The sequence below is a fragment of the Hyperolius riggenbachi genome, chromosome 2 (assembly GCF_040937935.1).
Source record: "Hyperolius riggenbachi isolate aHypRig1 chromosome 2, aHypRig1.pri, whole genome shotgun sequence".
NCBI classification, from domain to species: Eukaryota; Metazoa; Chordata; class Amphibia; order Anura; family Hyperoliidae; genus Hyperolius; species Hyperolius riggenbachi.
In genome coordinates, this window is record NC_090647.1 from 203,342,361 (window position 1) to 203,366,131 (window position 23,771).

Genomic DNA, 23,771 nt, shown 5'->3' on the forward strand with positions numbered 1-23,771 from the left:
TGCTAAATTACCCCCGTTCCTTTCTAAGTACTGGCCGCTCCTTTAATCCCACCCTGGGCCCCGTCGGGTCCAGTGTCTTTGTAGGATGTGATCCCCACACTTTGATTGGCCTAATAGGCTGCCTGCTCTATTTTAGTTGTGCTGCTTTAGCAGTGCAGCTTAGTGTATCAATATCATGGTGCACATAAGCTGGAGGGAGGGGGGATAACCCAGTCAGTCAGCCGGCTCCACCACTAATGAATGTGGTGAAGTGCTTTGTGAAGGTAAGGAGGTTGTGCCACACCTCCTTGCAAGGCAACCATCCCCCAATGCTGATGATTACATGAGCTAGAGTGCTCAATGTTTGCCTGGAGAAGAGGGATTGCATCCATACAGATTAGTAAAAAAACAAAAAAAAAACACATAAATTTCATCTAATGGAATGTTTATCTCAGGAGCCCTTCAAGCAGCCCTTCAGTAAAAGCTGGGCATTTAAACACCTGGTGTGGAAACTTTAAAGAACAAGCAACACCCATGCTAACCTATAAATAAAAAAACACATATATAAGTAGATAAATACTACTTCTACTTGCATAACAGATGTATTGTGCTATCCACATACTGATTCCTGTGAATTTTATAAAGGAAAAGCAGAAAATCCTATTCTAGGTAGTGGCCATCTTACCAAGCTAATGCTGACATCATATCCTCCCTGACTCTTGTTTTCCCCCCTCCCTTCTCTTGCTCATTGTGTATTCATTAGCTGCCCTCCTCCCTGAGTCTTCAGACACTCCCACTGAGGTGTATACTAGGAACTACACTGTCTTATCCTCCAATCGCTGAGTCACCTCAGCCTTGCTTGTAAACACAAGTGAGCAGAGGTGTTTCAGATAAGAAAGCTAGGCAGGGAAATAAATGGAAAAGGAGGAATATATTATAGATAAAAAGAACTCCCAGCATTCAACTCTTTGGCACTGTTTGGCACTAGGGCCAGTGTAAAGTATGTGATAACTACAACTACAAACCATAACAGCAGAAAAAGTTTTGCAAGTTTTGAATGCAGGATTAGCGTCTTTATCACTTAAAGTGGACCCAAACTAAAAATACAAGATTTCAGAAATAAAATCTATTTTCTACATTATAATAATAAATAGCAGCCTTTTTTTCAGCTGCATGATGACAAATATAAAATATTTTACATTTATTGGAGAAACCCTTCCCTTCCTTTCATATTGGCGGCAAATAATTCGGCAAACTGGTGGAGTAGATGGTGTCCAGAAAAGGAGGAATTGCTAATGGCTGCCACCTGTACAACCCTAGTTATGCAAAGAGAAGGGTGAAAAGCATGCACTGAAATGCTCATAGGCTTGACGGAGTGTTTATTTATATTTGTATGTGTCAGAGTGGTGCAACTAAATATTTTGAATTAAAAAAAATGTTTGGTTTGAGTCCGCTTTAATACACTCAGACCATTTGCTGTTGAAATTTGATTTTCATGGTGACAATACCGCTTTAAAGCGGAACCGAAATAAAAAAATAACTATAACAAGTAACTTGTCTATATATCTTATCTAAAGTTTAGATAGTTTACACAGCATATATCTAGCTGCAAACAGCTTCAAAAGTTTATGATTATTTATTCCTGTGATACAATGAGGGCAGCCATGTTCTTTGTGTCACATTGTCACAGGCTGACTGCTGGAGATACTATCAGCTTGCCTGTGTGTAAATTCAGTCCCCTCTCCTCCTCCCTCCTCCCCTTTGCCTCTGAAATCAATGGCTAGTAACGTCCTTCAGCCCAGACTGAGCTCCCATAAGCCCTTGCTACAGTGCCAAGGCACAAAAGGAGCTGTGGGTGAGGCTTGTTTATTTTATAGGGAATTAGAGTATTAAAAAAAAAGTATTTGGCTTCAGGAATGCCCTGTAAACTATATGAAAGGAACACAATTATGCAATGAGTAAAAGTTTATCTCGGATCCACTTTAAAGTGGACCCGAGCTCTTGCACAGGACAGAAGGAACACAGAGAAGTGCACCCTGTGTGTATTTGGAGAGTTTAGCCTGTCTAAATCCCCCTCCTCTGTGACTTATCACCACTTTAATTTGATCTCTTCTGCTGTGTCAGCTTAGGAATCTCCTCTTTCATGGCAGAGCTGCTAATTTGTGAACGCAGGATGTTAATCCTGTGTCTGCTTCTATGAAAGCAGGAAGTAGAAACACTGCCGATGTATGCAGTATTTGTATCAGTTGAAACAAAGAAATGTTTTTCTTTAAAGGTTATTATGCTGTTGCGTATCTTTTAGAGCAGAGAGGAAGTTCTAAGTTCAGGTCGGCTTTAAATCAAATTTTCACACAGGAAGAGGCAGGGCTTGCTGTGTTCAGAGTAGTGTTGGGCGAACAGTGTTCGCCACTGTTCGGGTTCTGCAGAACATCACCCTGTTCGGGTGATGTTCGAGTTCGGCCGAACACCTGACGGTGCTCGGCCAAACCGTTCGGCCATATGGCCGAACTAAGAGCGCATGGCCGAACGTTCCCCGAACGTTCGGCTAGCGCTGTGATTGGCCGAACGGGTCACGTGGTTCGGACCCGAACGCGCTCTGATTGGCCGAACTGTCACGTGGTTCGGGTAAATAAATACCCGAACCACGTCATATCTCCGCCATTTGTCTGTGGGTTTAGCTTTGGGTAGGCAGGCAGGGTAGTTCGCGCTCCAGCCACGCTAGCCAGGGTCCCCCCCAGTCATTGTGTGTCGCTGCTGGGAATAGTAGTACACCGCTCGCTCAGCATTCTGTTTACTGCCACTCTGTGTACCTCGCTCAGCCACACTATATAGCATTCTGTTTACTGCCACTCTGTGTCTGCTGGGAATAGTAGTACACCGCTTGCACAGCCACACTATATAGCATTCTGTTTACTGCCACTCTGTGTACCTCGCTCAGCCACACTATATAGCATTCTGTTTACTGCCACTCTGTGTCTGCTGGGAATAGTGGTACACCGCTCGCTCAGCCACACTATATAGCATTCTGTTCACTGTTCTGTGTCTGCTTGGAATAGTGGTACACCGCTCGTTCAGCCACACTATATAGCATTCTGTGTACTGTTCTGTGTCTGCTGGGAACAGTAGTACACCGCTCGTTCAGCCACACTATATAGCATTCTGTGTACTGTTCTGTGTCTGCTGGGAACAGTAGTACACCGCTCGCTCAGCCACACTATATAGCATTCTGTTCACTGTTCTGTGTCTGCTGGGAATAGTGGTACACCGCTCGCTCAGCCACACTATATAGCATTCTGTTCACTGTTCTGTGTCTGCTGGGAATAGTGGTACACCGCTCGCTCAGCCACACTATATAGCATTCTGTTTACTGTTCTGTGTCTGCTGGGAATAGTGGTACACCGCTCGCTCATCCACACTATATAGCATTCTGTTCACTGTTCTGTGTCTGCTGGGAATAGTGGTACACCGCTCGCTCAGCCACACTATATAGCATTCTGTTCACTGTTCTGTGTCTGCTGGGAATAGTGGTACACCGCTCGCTCAGCCACACTATATAGCATTCTGTTTACTGTTCTGTGTCTGCTGGGAATAGTGGTACACCGCTCGCTCAGCCACACTATATAGCATTCTGTTCACTGTTCTGTGTCTGCTGGGAATAGTGGTACACCGCTCGCTCAGCCACACTATATAGCATTCTGTTTACTGTTCTGTGTCTGCTGGGAACAGTAGTACACCGCTCGCTCAGCCAGAGTATATAGCATTGTGTTTACTGCCACTCTGTGTACACCGCTCAGCCAGACTATATACCATTGTTTACTGACACTCTGTGTACACCACTCAGCCACACTATATACCATTGTTTACTGACACTCTGTGTACACCGCTCAGCCAGACTATATACCATTGTTTACTGCCACTCTGATTCTGCTGGGAACAGTAGTACACCGCTCGCTCAGCCAGACTATATACCATTGTTTACTGACACTCTGTGTACACCGCTCAGCCAGACTATATACCATTGTTTACTGACACTCTGTGTACACCACTCAGCCACACTATATACCATTGTTTACTGACACTCTGTGTACACCGCTCAGCCAGACTATATACCATTGTTTACTGCCACTCTGATTCTGCTGGGAACAGTAGTACACCGCTCGCTCAGCCAGACTATATACCATTGTTTACTGACACTATATAGCAGACTATATAGCATTGTGTGTACACCGCTCAGCCAGACTATATACCATTGTTTACTGACACTCTGTGTACACCGCTCAGCCAGACTATATACCATTGTTTACTGCCACTCTGATTCTGCTGGGAACAGTAGTACACCGCTCGCTCAGCCAGACTATATACCATTGTTTACTGACACTCTGTGTACACCGCTCAGCCAGACTATATACCATTGTTTACTGACACTATATAGCAGACTATATAGCATTGTGTGTACACCGCTCAGCCAGACTATATACCATTGTTTACTGACACTCTGTGTACACCGCTCAGCCAGACTATATACCATTGTTTACTGCCACTCTGATTCTGCTGGGAACAGTAGTACACCGCTCGCTCAGCCAGACTATATACCATTGTTTACTGACACTCTATGTACACCGCTCAGCCAGACTATATACCATTGTTTACTGCCACTCTGATTCTGCTGGGAACAGTAGTACACCGCTCGCTCAGCCAGACTATATACCATTGTTTACTGACACTCTATGTACACCGCTCAGCCAGACTATATACCATTGTTTACTGCCACTCTGATTCTGCTGGGAACAGTAGTACACCGCTCGCTCAGCCAGACTATATAGCATTGTGTTTACTGCCACTCTGTGTACACCGCTCAGCCACACTATATAGCATTGCGTACTCTGCCAGTCAGTGTGTATATTGCTGGGATCAGTAATACTCCACTCACCGTCAACCACTATATGAGCTCAACATGAGTTCCCCAGAGACCTCCGCTGTGAGCAGCACTCCCAACAACAGCAACAGCCAACGCCCCACGCAAGCTATAACATCCACCCCAGCAGCCAGTGGTCAGCAGCAGCCCTCCCCGGAGGAGAACGTTGTGTCCATCAGTCCGTCGCCAGAGCGATTAATGAGGGCTGCCATTGAGGAGATGATGGGGCCTGATGTGGAGGAGGAGGTCTGGCTCAGGCCAGCATCCCAAGTTAATGTTGAGGACGATGAGGGGTCTGTGTCTGGGGATGTTGGGGTGGCAGAGGTGGTGGGTGGGTCAGACTCAGGAGAAGAGTTGTATGATGAGGATGATGATCGGGACCATCTGTATGTGCCTCAGAGTCCGACCCCGGAAAACATGTTGTATCGTGTGTTTAGGTACTAAAATCTGCGTTCCCTCCCAGTAGTGTTGGGCGAACAGTGTTTGCCACTGTTCGGGTTCTGCAGAACATCACCCTGTTCGGGGTGACTATATAGCAGACTATATAGCATTGTGTTTAATGCCACTCTGTGTACACGGCTCAGCCACACTATATAGCATTGTGTTTACTTCCACTCTGTGTCTGCTGGGAACAGTAGTACACCGCTCACCCGCCACTGTATAGCATTGTGCTCTGTGTCACTGCTGACAATAGTGGTACACCGCTCACCCACCACTGTATAGCATTTCTGTACTGCCACTGTACTGCTGCCAGTCAGCGTGTACTTTAAGGATAAGTGAAATGAGGAAGAAATCCGGTGAAAGAGGGAGGGGCAAGGGAAGAGGTGTTTCCCCTGACGGTTCACGTACAGGCCACAGGGGAGCACCCAAGAAAACCCACTCAATACTGCCCATGTTGTCCAAGACAACAACCCTCACAGATCCAAAAGAACAGGACCAGATAATTACTTGGATGACCTCTCAAGCGTCCAGCAGTGGGTTAAGCAGCACCAGCACATCACGCACGAGGTCCGAGTCCTCAGCCAGTTAAAGTCTGGGCTTTCTTTGAAGACTGCACTGAGGATGTTACCATGGCGATTTGCAAGGTGTGCAAGACCCGCCTGAGCAGGGGGAAAAGTATTAACAACCTCTCCACCACCAGCATGAGCCGCCACATTCTATCCAAACATCCCACTCTGTGGGCAAACGCGGCAGGACAGGGTACCACCAGCAACACTGCCTCCCTTGGGTTCACCAGACTCACCACCAGACCCGCCTCAGCAGCAGCAGTAGCCCAGCCATTGCGTGGTTCACAACATTCACAAACATCAGACGATGCTGACACTGTCACTTTCCGGACTAGTGCTCTTGAGGTCTCCCAGTGTTCATCAAACACAACAACCAACAGCCCTTCGGTGTGCAGCGCTACGGTTGAGTTGTCTGTTTCTGAGATGTTTGAGCACAAGAGGAAATTGCCAGCAAATGACCCCCGGGCCGTGGCAGTAACAGCCAGCCAGCATAGCCAAGCTTCTGGCCTGCGAAATGCTGCCATATCGAGTGGTGGAGACAAACAGCTTCAAGGGCATGATGTCAGTGGCCATCCCACGTTACGTGGTTCCCAGCCGCTACCACTTTGCGCGCTCTGCAGTGCCTGAGTTGCATGAGCACGTGGTCAGCTAAATAACCCGAAGCTTGAAGAATGCCGTTGCCTGCAAGGTTCACCTCACCACTGACACCTGGACGAGTGCGTTCGGCCAGGGTCGATACATCTCCCTTACCGCGCACTGGGTGAACCTTGTGGAGCCTGGCAGCGATTCCTCACCTGCTACGGCGCGGGTGTTGCCCACGCCGCAAACAGCTGGATAACAACAGCAGCACCTACCTCTCTGACTCCTTCTCCTCCAACGCATCTCAAAGCTGTACCTCATCCGGAAATGCTAACCCAGCACCAGCAGCAGTAGGATCGTGGAAGCAGTGCAGCACAGCTGTTGGCATGCGTCAGCAAGCGTTGCTGAAGCTGATCTGCCTTGGGGATAAGCAGCACACAGGGGAGGAAATTTGGAGGGGAATAAAGGAACAGACGGATTTGTGGCTGGCACCGCTGGACCTGAAACCGGGCATGAAGCTAGACACCTGGCACGAACTGGCAATGTACGCAATAGAGGTGCTGGCTTGCCCGGCAGCCAGCGTTATGTCGGAACGCTGTTTCAGTGCTGCCGGAGGCATCATCACAGATCGGCGTATCCGCCTCTCCACAGAAAATGCAGACCGTCTGACTCAAATTAAAATGAATCAATCCTGGATTGGAAACGACTACGCAACACTCCTGGACCCCAACCAAGTAACATGACCGATGAACATCTGGGATGGTTTAGCGTTTCCGGTCCCTGTTTATTGAACCTCTCATCTGTATTACATTTATGACTGCATGGCGGCAAAAAGCATTGCTGCTATATCCGCACGCTTTTTGTCCTCATGCAAGGCCTGGGTTGTTGTGTCTCACAAAGCGTGGCCTTCTCCTCCTGCGCCTCCTCCTGTTCCATCACGTGTGCTGCTGCTGCTGCTGGGTTACCGTTGCCGCGTGGTCCCTGTTTATTGAACCTCTTATCTTTATTACATTTATGACTACATGGCGGTACAAAGCATGCTATCCGCACGCTTTTTGTCCTCATGCAAGGCCTGGGTTGTTGTGTCTCACAAAGCGTGGCCTTCTCCTCCTGCGCCTCCTCCTGTTCCATCACGTGTGCTGCTGCTGCTGCTGGGTTACCGTTGCCGCGTGGTCCCTGTTTATTGAACCTCTTATCTTTATTACATTTATGACTACATGGCGGTACAAAGCATGCTATCCGCACGCTTTTTGTCCTCATGCAAGGCCTGGGTTGTTGTGTCTCACAAAGCGTGGCCTTCTCCTCCTGCGCCTCCTCCTGTTCCATCACGTGTGCTGCTGCTGCTGCTGCTGGGTTACCGTTGCCGCGCGGTCCCTGTTTATTGAACCTCTTATCTTTATTACATTTATGACTACATGGCGGTACAAAGCATGCTATCCGCACGCTTTTTGTCCTCATGCAAGGCCTGGGTTGTTGTGTCTCACAAAGCGTGGCCTTCTCCTCCTGCGCCTCCTCCTGTTCCATCACGTGTGCTGCTGCTGCTGCTGCTGCTGCTGGGTTACCGTTGCCGCGTGGTCCCTGTTTATTGAACCTCTTATCTTTATTACATTTATGACTACATGGCGGTACAAAGCATGCTATCCGCACGCTTTTTGTCCTCATGCAAGGCCTGGGTTGTTGTGTCTCACAAAGCGTGGCCTTCTCCTCCTGCGCCTCCTCCTGTTCCATCACGTGTGCTGCTGCTGCTGCTGCTGCTGGGTTAGCGTTGCCGCGTGGTCCCTGTTTATTGAACCTCTTATCTTTATTACATTTATGACTACATGGCGGTACAAAGCATGCTATCCGCACGCTTTTTGTCCTCATGCAAGGCCTGGGTTGTTGTGTCTCACAAAGCGTGGCCTTCTCCTCCTGCGCCTCCTCCTGTTCCATCACGTGTGCTGCTGCTGGGTTAGCGTTGCCGCGTGGTCCCTGTTTATTGAACCACTTATCTTTATTACATTTATGACTGCATGGTGGTACAAAGCATGCTATCCGCACGCTTCTTGTCCTCATGCAAGGCCTGGGTTGTTGTGTCTCAAAGCGTGGCCTTCTCCTCCTGCGCCACCCTCCTCCTGTTCCATCACGTGTGCTGCTGCTGGGTTAGCATTACCGGTCCCTTTTCCTGGAACCTCTTATATGTATTACATTTATGACTGCATGCCGACAAAAAGCATGTTACCTGTGCAAAGAAAACAGACATTTCCCGCATTTAAAAGACAGTTTTCCCTTTGAAACTTTAAAATCGATTTTCTCAAAAACTATAAGCTCTTTTTGCTAAATTTTTTTTTCCTCTTGTACCCACTCCCAAGGTGCACATACCCTGTAAATTTGGGGTATGTAGCATATAAGGAGGCTTTACAAAGCACAAAAGTTCGGGTCCCCATTGACTTCCATTATGTTCGGAGTTCGGGTCGAACACCCGAACATCGCGGCCATGTTCGGCCTGTTCGGCCCGAACCCGAACATCTAGATGTTCGCCCAACACTAGTTCAGAGGCGGATCTGGAGGCGTGCACATAGGGCAGCTGCTATAGGCGCCTTTGTCACTCACCTCCCAGGGGGCGCATAAATGAAAAAATCCCCTCTCCCTCCCAGCCAGCACCTTAGCACATCCTGGCTCCTTCCCATGGTGATTATCTAGCTGGCTGCCAGCGCCGTACAGCAGTAGGTAACGTTTTCCGCGTCCCATTCACCTCTGCTACGTATGTCGCCGGGGCAACGTCGGCACTGCTCACATCTCCCTCCTGATTGGCTGCATGGAGCCCTGCTGCTGCCGCTGGGGCTGATGGGGGATGGAGCATAGAGGAGAACAAGAGTCTGCGTGCGTAGCTGCAGCCAATTCTAGTGACACAGTGAGTGAGTGTCTTCTTACTGCAGGAGAGGCAGGAGATGAGCTGATAGGTGATGTGTGTGAAGTTAGCGAGCAGAGAGAGGCAGCTCCCCACCAGGGATGGTCATAGTCAGCCAACTTCGCTACGCTGGAACTACGCGTAGTTTTACGCAATTACGCTTCGCCAAACTACGGCTTCGAAATCAAATATTCGCTTTGTATGCATTTCGTAGAATACGCGTTAAAATACGCAATTACGCGTAGTGCAAAGCGTAGTGTATGCAGATGCTTATGCCTGTATGCAGAAAATTTTACGCATTAATTCCTCTTTAGATACTTATCCCGGGAACTCTTCTATGCATACATTCCCCTTTCCAATGCGTAAATTTGTAAGTATACAATCGTACTTGGAAAAATAAATGCGACCAATGCATACGTAGTTCACTACGCAATACACATGTTAACTACGCATAGTAAGCGTAAGCTACGCGTAGCGGTACTTCACTATGCGTAAATTCGTAAGCGTAGTTCTGCAACTTCACCTACGAACTACGATGCGTAGATGCAAACTACGATGCGTAAATTCGCACTGGCGTAATTTCTGCTCATCCCTGCTCCCCACAATACAGATAAGATGATTACTGCTGAATACTTCCTGTCCTCTCTCTGCTTCCAGCATGTGCTCGTCTCCTTTCTCTGCACTCTCTCTCCTATAAAGTGCAGCATGGTTGTGGTGTGATGTTCCTCCAAACGGGACTGGTGAATATTGTCCTGGTGAGATTTCTCCCTTTCCACAGAGTCTGTTCTTCCATCTCTTTATCTCGCACCCTTCCTACTCCTTTTTTTTCCCCATCTCTTGTGTCCACCCCCTGCCTTTCCCACACTTACTGTCCTCCATTTCCCCATCTCAATCCATTCTCCCTGCTTGTCCCCCCCCCCTCATCTATTGTACCTCCCTTAAAAGGTACTTTTAAGCAGGGATGGGCTTTTGAGTAGCTACCTGGATTTGAAATGTATTATTATTTTTATTATTATTATTTAGTATTTATATAGCGCCGACATATTACGCAGCGCTGTACAGTGTGTATATGTATATATATATATATATATATATATATATATATATATATCTTGTCACTAACTGTCCCTCAAAGGAGCTCACAATCTAATCCCTACCATTGCCATATGTCTATATTATGTAGTGTAAGTACTGTAGTCTAGGGCCAATTTTAGGGGGAGCCAATTAACTTATCCGTATGATTTTGGAATGTGGGAGGAAACCAAAGTGCCAGGAAAAAACCCACGCAGACACGGAGAGAACATACAAACTCTTTGCAGATAGTGCCCTGGCTGGGATTTGAACCAGGGACCCAGCGCTGCAAGGCAAGAGCGCTAACCACTACACCACCGTGCTGCCCCACGAAATGTAAATTATACAGCAGTGACCGCGGGAGATGGGGGTTACCTTACCCATAAGTCCGTGGGATCATATGCGTTCCATTCACGTTACACGCAGTGTGTGTGACACATTCCATGTCACTACCGCACTTCCTTTTTCTGGCTTGAAGGGAAACGCATCAGACGTTGCATGTGATGCGAATGGAATGCATAGGATCCCACGGACTTATGGACAAGTTAACCCCCATCTCCCACAGTCACCGCTGTATAATTTACATTTTAATTCCAAGTAGGTACGTCTTTTGCAACACTTTATAGAGCATAGTCATGTCACTGATTGTCCTCAGAGGAGCTCACACTCTAATCCTACCATAGCCCTAGTCTAATGTCCTACCATATTATTATTATTATTATTATTATGTATTTATATAGCACTGACATCTTCTGCAGCACATTAGAGTACATAGTCATGTCCCTGACTGTCCTCAGAGGAGCTCACAATCTAATCCTACCATATTCATAGTCTAATGTCCTACCATAATATTATTATGTATTTATATAGCACTGACATCTTCTGCAGTACTTTACAGATTACATACAGTGGCTTGCAAAAGTATTCGGCCCCCTTGAAGTTTTCCCCATTTTGTCACATTACTGCCACAAACATGAATCAATTTTATTGGAATTCCACGTAAAAGACCAATACAAAGTGGTGTACACGTGAGAAGTGAAATGAAAACCATACATGGTTCCAAATTTTTTTTTTTACAAATCAATAACTGCAAAGTGAGGTGTGCGTAATTATTCAGCCCCCTGAGTCAATACTTTGTAGAACCACCTTTTGCTGCAATTACAGCTGCCAGTCTTTTAGGGTATGTCTCTACTAGCTTTGCAAATCTAGAAACCGAAATCCTCGCCCATTCTTCTTTGCAAAACAGCTCCAGCTCAATCAGATTAGACGGACAGCGTTTGTGAACAGCAGTTTTCAGATCTTGCCACAGATTCTCGATTGGATTTAGATCTGGACTTTGACTGGGCCATTCTAACACATGGATAAGTTTTGTTTTAAACCATTCCATTGCTGCCCTGCCTTTCAGTTTAGGGTCGTTGTCCTGCTGGAAGGTGAACCTCCGCCCCATTCTCAAGTCTTTTGCAGACTCCAAGATTTTATCTTCCAAGATTGCCCTGTATTTGGCTCCATACATCTTCCCATCAACTCTGACTAGCTTCCCTGTCCCTGCTGAAGAGAAGCGCCCACAGAGCATGATGCTGCCACCACCATATTTGACAGTGGGGATGGTGTGTTTGAGTAATGTGCAGTGTTAGTTTACCGCCATTACATAGCGTTTTTAATTTTGGCCAAAAAGTTCCATTTTAGTCTCATCTGACCAGAGCACCTTCTTCCACATGTTTGCTGTGTCCCCCACATGGCTTGTGGCAAACTGCAAACAGGATTTCCTATGCTTTTCTGTTCACAATTGCTTTCTTCTTGCCACTCTTCCATAAAGGCCAACTTTGTGCAGTGCACGATCAATAGTTGTCCTATGGACAGATTCCCCCACCTGAGCTGTAGATCTCTGCAGCTCATCCAGAGTCACCTTGGGCCTCTTGACGGCATTTCTGATCAGCGCTCTTCTTGTTCGGCCTGTGAGTTTAGGTGGACGGCCTTGTCTTGGTTGGTTTACAGTTGTGCCATACTCCTTCCATTTCTGAATGATCGCTTGAACAGTGCTCCGTGGGATGTTCAAGGCTTTGGAAATCTTTTTGTAGCCTAAGCCTGCTTTAAATTTCTCAATAACTTTATCTCTGACCTGTCTGGTGTGTTCTTTGGACTTTATGGTGTTGTTGCCCCAGGGTTCTCTTAGACAACCTCTGAGGCCGTCACAGAGCAGCTGTATTTGTACTGATATTAGATTACACACATGTGCACTCTATTTAGTCATTAGCACTCATCAGGCAATGACTATGGGCAACTGACTGCACTCAGAGTAAAAGGGCTGAATATTTACGCACACCCCACTTTGCAGTTATTGATTTGTAAAAAATGTTTGGAATCATCTATGATTTTCGTTCCACTTCTCATGTGTACACTACTTTGTATTGGTCTTTCACGTGGAATTCCAATAAAATTGATTCATGTTTGTGTCAGTAATGTGACAAAATGTGGAAAACTTCAAGGGGGCCGAATACTTTTGCAAGGCACTGTAGTCATTTCACTGACTGTCCACTGACTGAGGAGTATTTTTCAAATGTGAGGTGCACAAATGACTACCTTATACTAATATCTAGAAGCATATGTCTACCTAATTCGGTTGTCTGGGGAACATATCTACTAAAATTATGTATATACGGGGCACTTTGCTACTTAATTATCTTGGCCTTCCTGGCTATTTAATTTCATTATCTTGAGGCACCTGGCTGCTTTTATTATGGGGGAATGAGATTCTGCTTTGGGGCGGGGCTGGGGATGGGGGGGGCGCAATTGTAGTGTTTGCCATAGGCACTATTTTACCCAGATACGCCATTGGCTGTGTTGTTCCTTCCTATCCCCTTCCATTCTCTCCTCTTAAAAGATACATCTGGTAAATAAAAAAAGCTTAACTCACCTTGGGCTTCTTCCAACCTCTAAAAGTCATTAGGTCCCATGCAGCAGTTCCACTCTCTCCTCTGCCCCAGTTCTCCCCTTTGTAAGATCCCAACCCGCGGCTGGCGCCACGCTAGCACCACGTGACCTGTCGCTGGGAGTGCTCTGCGCTTGCCCAGTTCAGAGAGAATTGAACTGCACAAGTGCAGAGTGCTTCGGTGATGGGAGTGTGGTCACAAGAGGCCTGCGGCACACCCATACATGCACAGAAGCTCTTGACCTGGCCGTGGGTCGAGATTTTATAGAGGGGAGAGCGGAGGCGGAGGGAAAAGTGGATCTGCAATGTGGGACCTAATGATGTCTAGGAACTGGAAGAAGTCCCAGATGAGTTAAAATTGTTTTTTTGCCAGGTGTATCCTTTGAGGGGAGTGAATGAGGCGAGGAAGAGGAAAGGAGGGCATTGGATAATAGGAGAGAGCATCACAGTAAGCCTGCCTCTTCCTGTCTTAAAATCTAAATAGTGATTACGAGGAGAGCAGCAAATGAGGAGATGAATGGACAATGCACAAAGATATTGTGGATCCAACATGAATTTCGGCAGCACAATGCTGTAGTGGTTCGCACCTTGCAGTGCTGGGTCCCTGGTTGAAATTCAAGCCAGGGTACAAACCGAGTTTGTATGTTCTCCCCATGTCTGCATGGGTTTCCTCCGAACACTCTTGTTATCTCCCTCATCCCAAAGACATACTGATAAGTTAGCTGGCTTCCCCGTAATTTGGCCCTAGATTACAATACATTCACTACACAATACCTACATAGACATATGACTGTAGTAGGGATTAGATTGTAAGCCTCTCTAAGGAACAGTTAATTGACAAGACAATATGCTTTGTACAGCACTGCAGAATATGTTGGTGTTATATAAATACCAAATAAAAGTAATAATGCTAATAATAATAATAAGAAGAAATAAAACTCACCTCTGTGCTTGGAGCTTAGTTAGCTTTGCCTCAGGACAGGCGTGCTGTAAGCCAAACATTTAGTGCCGTGGTGTCTGCCTACGTGTTATATTTCTGTACATGATATTTGTTTTTATGTGTGTGGTGTATAGTTGTATACAACTATACAACTATACACTGCAACGTTATTACATATTATTGTTATATTTATGTACCATTTAAGTGAGGTTTGATCAGCATTTCTTGTTCCCCAAAAGCAATAGTTAAGAAATAGCATTGTCTGCTATTTGTTGCCAATCAGCCATCAACAGCGGTATACAGGGCCGGTTTAAGCAACAATGGGGCCCCAGGGCAAAATAAACCTGGGGGCCACCCCCAACATATACCCCGGAACAAAAATCGGCATTAGGGGACCTTTTTTGCAGCTGGTATAACAGGGTGTGAAGTCCCAATCGGTCGGAGCTCCACATTCTGGCTATCCCAGCCTGCATGGGGGACAGGGGGTTAAAAAGTTTCAGGAGGGGGAAGCCCACATAATTAAAAAATAAATAAATTCCCACACTCTAAACATAAAAAACAAATTTGGGAAAATAGGAAAAAATGCCAGGGATCTTCATACATCCATATTGCGGCTGTATAGCGATTCCTGGCCAAAGGGCTGCGGCTGCGTATGGACCCCCTGGAAACCCCGTCAGGAAATGTATTGCGCTTTCGTTTGATGCATGTAAAATTACACTACCGTTAGGTTTGCTACTAAAAGTGACATTTACCGCATTTAAAAGTATACTTTTTTCCTTCGAAACTTTAAAATCGATTTTCTCAAAAACTATAAGGTCTTTTTGAAAAATTGTTATTTCCTCTTATTCCTAATGATCTCCTTAACATATCCTGCAAATTTAGGGTTTCTAGCATTTAAGGTGGATTTGCTACTAACCATTAAAGTCAGCAGGTTTTTAAATGTGTATTTTTTTTCCTTTGAAACTTTAAAATCGATTTTCTCAAAAACTATAAGGCCGATTTGAAAATTTGTTTTCCTCTTGTAGCCACTGGGGGCCCCTACAAGCTCTGGGGCCCTGGGGCAGCTGCCTCCTTTGCCTTAATGGTAGCGCCGGCCCTGGCGGTATATAAGTTCATAATGATGGCCACTGAACAGTTGACAAATAATAATGTGATAAAGTTTTCATTTCTACATCACAATATATAGTAGTTTGCCATAGCTTTAGTTAACCACCTGCTGTATATCTATTCATTGTCATCATCACGTTTTAGGCATATTATATAATTTTACATTTAACATTTCCTTTGCAGGTGATGCCCCACTGAAGAAAATTTGAGAAATTCAGGTGTAGAACAGAATTACATAATATACATTTTTATTTACATGGATAGTCCATATCTGTCAGACAGTCAGTTAAATATCTTTTCCAATAATTATGGTGTAAATGGTAATACCCTTTTTCAAGAGCATTACTTGAATACTTTAATGGCATGGGACATTTGTAGACTGTGTTAGAGTTGAATTACGCTCCTATTATTCTCATTGGGAAGCCTTCTCAAGGTTATTTGTTATTTCTAACTTCTTTTCTTCATCAATTGATATCAAAGCTTAGTTCAGCTATGAAAACAGATTTTCATGATAACATTCACTTTAAACATCATTATATTGGTATACATTTCCATTTGGGCTTTATTTTAACACAAGGTTTTTGTTTTCACACAAAAAATTCTTATGGCAATACAGCACGTTAGATTCCTTATTCCTTGAAAGCAACCAAATGGTAATGTGTAGCATTAATATGTTATTTTTAATTTTTTTTTATTTTATGGCCTCTTTAATATCTGTAACTTTATACATGACAAATCCGAGTCCCAATGTCATCTTACTCTGAACAATTCAAGGTTAAAGGACAACGGTAGTGAGAAGAATATGGAGGCTGACATATTTATTTCCTTTTAAGTAATACCAGTTGCCTGGCAGCCCTATTGATCTATGTGGCTGCAGTAGTGTCAGAATCACACCAAAAAACAAGCATGAAGCTAATCTTGTCAGGTCTAACAATAAAATCAGAAACGCCTGGTCTGCATATGCTTATTCAGGGTCTATAGCTGAAAGTATTAGAGGCAGAGGATCAGCAGGAAAACCAGGCAACTGTGTCAACTAAATGTGTGGACGCTGAGAAGGTGACATGGAGATAATGTGTAAAGAGTGGAAAACTGTAAAACTGTAAAAGAAAATAAGATGGGAGAAATACACACAGTAAATATCTGTAACGATTGTGGGATAATCTCCATGATCAGCGCACAACGTGTACGCTGACACTGAGGAAATCTCCCACAAGCGCTCAGACAGAGGACCCCAGTTATGGTGCAAATACACCTGTGGAGGAACAGACCAGCCAGCAGGAGGAGCTGTGGAGCACAGAGGAGAAACACCTCTGAATGAAGCCACAGATGTAGTGCGAACACACTGGTGAAGGAGAGGATAGGCTGACAGGATGAATGCTTACTAATCATAGTCACTCCCAGTGACAGTAAGCATTCCTAACAGGACAGACTAAAAGGACAGACAGAAAAAAGGCAAAGGCAAGACCATGCAGAGCGAGAGACCAGCAAGGAAAATAACAAACACGCTAGTATGCATAAATATTGGCAATGAACCAATATTTAACGCAAGTACTAGCAAAATAACAAACGCAAACTAAACGCGGTCTCTGCACGTTTTAGCGCAACAGTGACAAGCGCGTTGGAAGTACGGTCACTGCACGTTAAGCGCAACAATGGCAAAGCACTCCAACTGGCTAACAGATGAACACGAAAAATACAAACAAACAGATAACAGGAACGCTTGCTAATCGGTTGCCTTACCTCAGGCAACAGCAAGCATTTGCTCCAGACAGACAGACAAACAGATAACAGGAACAGGTCAGATAGGATCCACTACTCTTCCGCAAGAGCGAGTACGATCCGTACACAGGAACAGGACTGATAGGATCCACTGCTCTTCCGCAAGAGCGAGTGCGATCCGCACGGCAAGACAGGCAGAATAAATGCTTGCACAGCAAGCATTCACAAACAAGACAGGCAGGAACGAAGTAGCCAATCGCAACCGCAGCAACGGCTTTCTTTGCTAAACAAGACTGGAAGGATCCACTGCTCTACCACAAGAGCTAGTGCGATCCACATGGTAACACGGAATCAGGGACGGGGGTCCAGTAGCAGCAGCCAGATAAGCTAAGACTGAAACTATGTCAGACAAGGAACACAGCAGGAAGCAACTCTTTATGCTGAGGTCATCCAGAGGGAGTGGACAAGCAAATTCCCACCCAGGTGAATGGTAATCAATCACAGGCTGACAACAGAGAAAGGCAGACAAAACTAGGCCATTTGCATGAAAAGACATCAGGAATTGCTTGGCTGCAGTACAATTGCAGCCAGCAATACATGCTGCAGAGTAGATCCTAACAATATCATATAGTATAAAATACTGGGATGCTAATAATTAAGAGGTGATGAAAATTTTAATTAAAATGTCATGCATCTTGCAAATAGACAACAGGGAATTGATTCAGCTCATAATTGTTAGTTTCATTTTAACCCTCCCTATTTAGCAGGCGTTTGTCTCTAGGGATAAACGAGCACAGTTTCTCAAGAAGCAAAACTATAACTGTGCGTGTGCAAGTGAGAGATGGTTAATTTACCTGAAACCCCGCCTCTGGCTGCACTGCTACACTTTGCTGACACTTCCTCCATCACAGTCAGGACTTGTCATGGTGAAGGAGTGAGCTTTGGGAAGATGGAAAACAGCATGAAGTGCAGTGGCAAGAAGTGATAATGCAGCTAACTTAACCCCCTCAGTCTTGGCCCTCTCCTTTCACACACTTAGGTACCATTGTGCTTCTCTTTAACTGTGCTTTCACGTCCCTCTTTGCCTTTAGTCAATGTGGAAGAAATGCTGGTTTAGTTCTGGTCTCTAAAGAGTTTGCAAAACACGAAAAGCAAATGCACACTCCCAGCTAGCACATGCCTATCTTATATCTGATCAGCAGATGCCTGTTGGCCAATCGGGTGCAATGGTACACACCCTTTGTCTGCCGTATCAAATCTAGCAGGAAGTGCGTGAATTGCATAAATTTAGCAGTGTGTTGCTATTTGCTAGTAATTACTGGAAATATATGTGGCATTTAGAATGTTAGTTAACTTTGATAGTTGTCCTTTAACTTCTATAAAAGTTGCCAGACTTTTTTGCCTTCTTGTGGTAGATCTTGTACTGAAGCCTTCTACAAAATGATTGCCACCTCTATCATCAGTTGTTTTTATGGGTGATAGATTCTCCCATTCCATGCAGCTATTTTTTTCAGGAGGATAACATGATGATTTCACATCTTCCTTAATAAGGTTCCAAGAAGAGGGGGTAATAGGCCCATGCAGGCTGTTAAGCCACCTAGGGGCCCCATATCCTCTAGGGCCCATACAGCTGCATCACAGTTAGAACCTGAGTATCCTCTAGGCTCTTTGTTGTAAGTATATCTCTTTCTCAGGGAACAGTGATACTTGCTTGTGGCCTGGTCATATACAAGTATAAGATCTGTGCTACATTAATACAGTGCCTACAGAATGTGACCTAGGTTTGAGCACTTTTATGTGATCAACATTATTTGGATCCAACCATGATCTGTTATGACCATGGTCACTGCCATAGGTCCCTTTCATTTATTTTGCAAAGTGGCTTACTGTTGGCTTTGTCCGCAGCTGATTCCCACTTCCAAGTACATACATGTTTGCCGTATGTAGACTCAGAACAAGCAGAATTACCCTCTGACTTCACATTTTCTTGATGGCAAAAACAACAATACTATTACTTGTGACACTTCCTTGTTGGCTTATGTAAAACTCTTACTGCACTTGCTGAAAGAAGATCGAAATATTAAACTTGCTAGGACTTCAGGAAATATTATACTCATATGGAAAGCTCATATCACTTTACCCTCTATAAACTTATTGTTTCTCGACTTTGAAATCATATTTTAATGTTCCTTCAGAAATAGGTAATAAAGTAAAATTGTATTTATTTTAAATTTGTTTTGAAGATGGTAGCTGAGAATTTATGGTTATGAAGGGTGAGTGAGAATAAAAATCCATAGATGAGATATGAACAACATTATCGGCATATATCGGCGGAAATATTCACATTAGAACTGTATTTCACTTTCAGAGAAACTGCATGGTATTATTTTATTTGCATTTCAGCTGTGGAAATTTGACCCTTTTAGCAGCATGCTATCCTTTTCTCAGGCCTCTGCCATTTAAGAAAGAAAGACTGCCTAATAAGTGTTGATTAGAGGTCTAACATAATCTATTTCTTTTTTTTTTCTTTCTTTTTTTTTTTTACAGGGTAGAGCTTAATGTGGTAATAATTCAACATTATATTATGATTTTTCTAAAGCCTTCAAACTAAAACATGTATTTGCCACTATGACTTGACCTGGTTAAATAGCAGTGCGGTATATCTATTTTGCAAGGGGTTATTTGGCATCCAAGGGACTTTAATGTGGTCACTTCCGATTTACACCCTTTTCAAAAGCAATGAAAGCTCTCTGCCCATGAATAGTAGCAGCATTTGCATGCAACAGGTTCTACAATATTAACTTTTTGTAGCCTTGTCTCAAATGAAAGGTCTAATAACTGTAATATTATGTCTTGGAATAGACTACTTCAGTCTATTCCATATATAAGATGTGTATGTGATGTGGGTTTTAGTGACATTTATTTATTTACCTATTCAGATAATTGTTAACAAATTTCAAATTCTCTGTGTAATAATAATTCCAATGTTTGTATAGTGTTTTTCTCCTGTTGGACTCAATGTGCTTGAGAGCTGCAGCCACGAAGAGTGCGCTCAGTAGGTCATCCTTCAGTATTAGGGAGTCTTGCCCAAGGAAAACCTTACGAATAGGTTCTTGCTTTCTGAACATACTGATCATACCGGAAGTACTACCCTCACTCTGTGCCTCACAGCAGCAGTACAAATTAGATCTGTAAAAGTTATAACTCGCTAGCTATTTGTATGTGATGTGGGTTTTAGTGTGGGGCTGTCCAGCCTGAAGAAAGACCAAGAGACCTGAAACAGCGGGCTGTTGCTGGATAACAGCTTATCATCTTTTAATGGATATTTAACCTCTTTAGCGGGACAGACATACGCAGCTCAGAGCGGTAATCCAGTGCCTGAGTGAGTTATGTACAGAAGCTGCTGCAGATCTCTCTGTGGTAAGTTTTGGTTTCTTGTTTTTTGGGTCTAAAAGCTTGTGAAAAAAATTGCATGGCTTTTAGACCCTAAATCTGCAAATAATCATAATGCCAGGGAGGTTAATAAAGAGCTATGTTTTTCTGATAAAAGAGCTATTGTTCTTTTGGAGGTGCTGTCTCATTCCTGAAGATTGTATTGTACCATCTGAGAGGTACTGAAGGACGGCCAGGTCATGGCACTCCTAACTGAAATTGCATGGGTTCTGACTACACCAGGACAAAATAAATAGGCATACTACAAATACATGTAACATTATCCACATTTTGAAGAACTAGATATTCCGCGGTGTGTTTTAATGCTACTTTTTTCCACAGCTTATTTTTTGCCTGTATAGAAAAACTGCTAGCTTGCTGATGACACCAGTGCTGTTGACAGAACAAGAAGAATGTGTACATCAGTTGTAAGTCGTCTGTGATTTGTGTCACCTTAGCCTGTCAGAAGAAGTAGGCATTAACTGTCAGAGAAGGTCAGTTTCTAATCACTGCTTTGTTTGTACTAGCTAAGCTGAACTCCATCCTGTTTGTCCTGCTTTAAAGTGGAAGTGACGGTGACCATAAAACAAATTAGCTCTTCACCTCAGGAATAAAACAAACTAATAAGATAACACATCTGTGTATTTCATGTTATTTGATAATCATTTTCTGGTACAAGGTTTATTTTAAAGCATTAGCAGCATTTTTAAAGAAGGGTTGCGAGTCAGAATTGACAGAGTTGCAGCTCACAGATCAGTCAAGGTTAAAGTCAGTAAAGGTTATCAGTTCAGGAGGCGCAGTTATCATTTATCAGCAAGGGGTTAGTAACTTAACAGAGAAATGTATACTTTACCAATAACTTAAATATGCATTTTTGTTTGCAAACACTAGCTCATCTCAATGGGGTAGATCCTCTAGCTCACATGTGTCAAACTCTGGCCCGCAGGCCAATTTTGGCCTGCAGCGCCAGAAAACTTGGCCCGCCACTGGTTTTTAAATTAACATTGGTTTTGGCCCGCGGCGCTTTAAAAGTTGGCCCGGCCACGCTAGCAATTCCACCCCATCCCGCCCGTCATCTTCCTTCACCCTGGCTCTGCCCACTCTGAGTCTGCCCTCCTATTCCTCGTATATGTGATAGAGAGTATCTACGCTCAATCACTCCTTTGCTTTGCCGGATGTCTCTTTCTCCCCGGCCTCCTGGAGTTGGCAGCTGGTCCTGCACCCCAGTCCGCTCCCCAGATCCTCTTCGCTGCAGGCATCAGCTGTGATCCGAAGAGAGAAGAGTGGCTCCGACCAAGTAGGCATGTATACAGGAAGTAATTACGTCCTGTATGGGCGACGTTACAGGGGGAGCCGCTCTTCTGTCTTTCTGTCACGGCAGCTGCAGCAATGCCTATGATGCTTACAGCAAAGAGGATCAGAGGAGCGGACTGGGGTGCAGGACTGGCCGCCGACTCCAGGAGGTAAAGGAGAGGTGGCTGAGGAAGGGGGGGGGGGGGTAAACTGGCTACCCACTGCTGGGACCCTAACTAGCTGCTAACCTATCCAGGGTGCAGTTAAGCCATCCTAACTATACTGGGGGAAATTCCCTAGCTAATCTATACTGAGTGCACCTAAGCCTTTCTATGCTGGGGGCACCTACCTAGCTAAGCTGTACTGAGTGCACCTAAGCCCAACTATACTGGGGACACCTACCTAGCTAGCCTATACTGAGTGCACCTAAGCCTAACTATACTGGGGGCAACTACCTAGCTAAGCTATACTAAGTGCACCTAAGCCTAACTATACTGGGGACACCTACCTAGCTAACCTATACTGAGTGCAGCTAAGCCTGTCTATACTGGGGGCACCTACCTAGCTATCCTATACTGGGGGCATCTACCTAGCTAACATATACTCGGGGCACCTACCTGGCTATCCTATACTGAGGCCACCTATACCTGTCTATCTATACTGGAGGCACCTATATCTGGCTTCCTATACAGGGGTACCTACCTATACTGAGGATGTTTTTTCCCCCACAGCGGTTATAGAACGTGGTGCAAATAGATCGGTGCTGTGTGATAACTCCGAATGGGTGGGGGGTGGGGTTGGGAGGGGAAAAAATATGAATGTTGTCCCTCGACCTAGTCTAAGTTTTTCATTTCGGCCCTCTGTCTATTTGAGTTTGACACCCCTGCTCTAGCTCTAATACTTCTCTTGTCCCTAAATTAAGCAAGTGTTTAATTCACGTGTTCTGATTCCACCCTGACATCACTGGGTGCATAGCTGGTACACTGCTGTGGGTAAAGATCAGTGTTGCAGAAAGGTAATAAAGAAAACAGCCTAAGGGCAGGCCCCATTCACACCTAAAAGCACAAAACGCCAGCGATGACGTTGGCGTTTTGCGGGAGCGATTTTTCCGCGATTAACGTGGAAAAATCACTGGACACTGCAGCATTTTGGGAGCGATCGCGATTAGCAGTACTATGAATGCTAATCGCTAATCACCGGCAAAACGCTGCATGTTACGCGTTTCCGGTTAGCACTAACCACAAACGCAGCAGTAAGAACACTGCCATAGGCTTACATCGGCTAGCATTTTTTAAAACCACTAGCGTTTTGGCCTGAGCGGGAATCACACAATTCCCGCTTAAATGTGAATGGGGCCTTAAAGAGTATTTTTAACCAAGGACTGAACTTAATTCCAATCAGTAGCTAATACAGGGGCGTAACAATCACCCCTGCAGGGGTTGCAGCCGCAGGGAGCCCTGGAAGCCTAAAGGGGCTCGGGCCCGGCGACTCTAGGGCCCCCGCTGCTCACTCGTATGCATTAATGAGCGGGCTGCCGCAAAACAGACTTTTTTTCTTTCATCTGGTGGGCACTAGGATCTGGGTGGCAAATTTCTTACCAGCCTGAGTCCACGCGGGAGGACGCTAACAAAGCAGGCTCCCAACTCCACGTCCTGCACCTAGGAAGAAGTAGACTGTCACCATTGTTGTGACACAGCCTGTCTGCAGCTGTCGCTGTCTGGGGACTAAGCGGCCAAGACTGAGCAGGATTACAGGGACAGGGCTGAAGAGAGTTATTGGTTTAAGTATATCATTTTTTTTATAGTAATCCTGCTGATTTCAGTTGTTGGAGGATGGGGTGAGGGGGAGAAGTGAGTGTCTGCATGTCTCTGACATGTTTTTTTTTTTGAGGGGTAGGAGTGGAGACCTGCCAG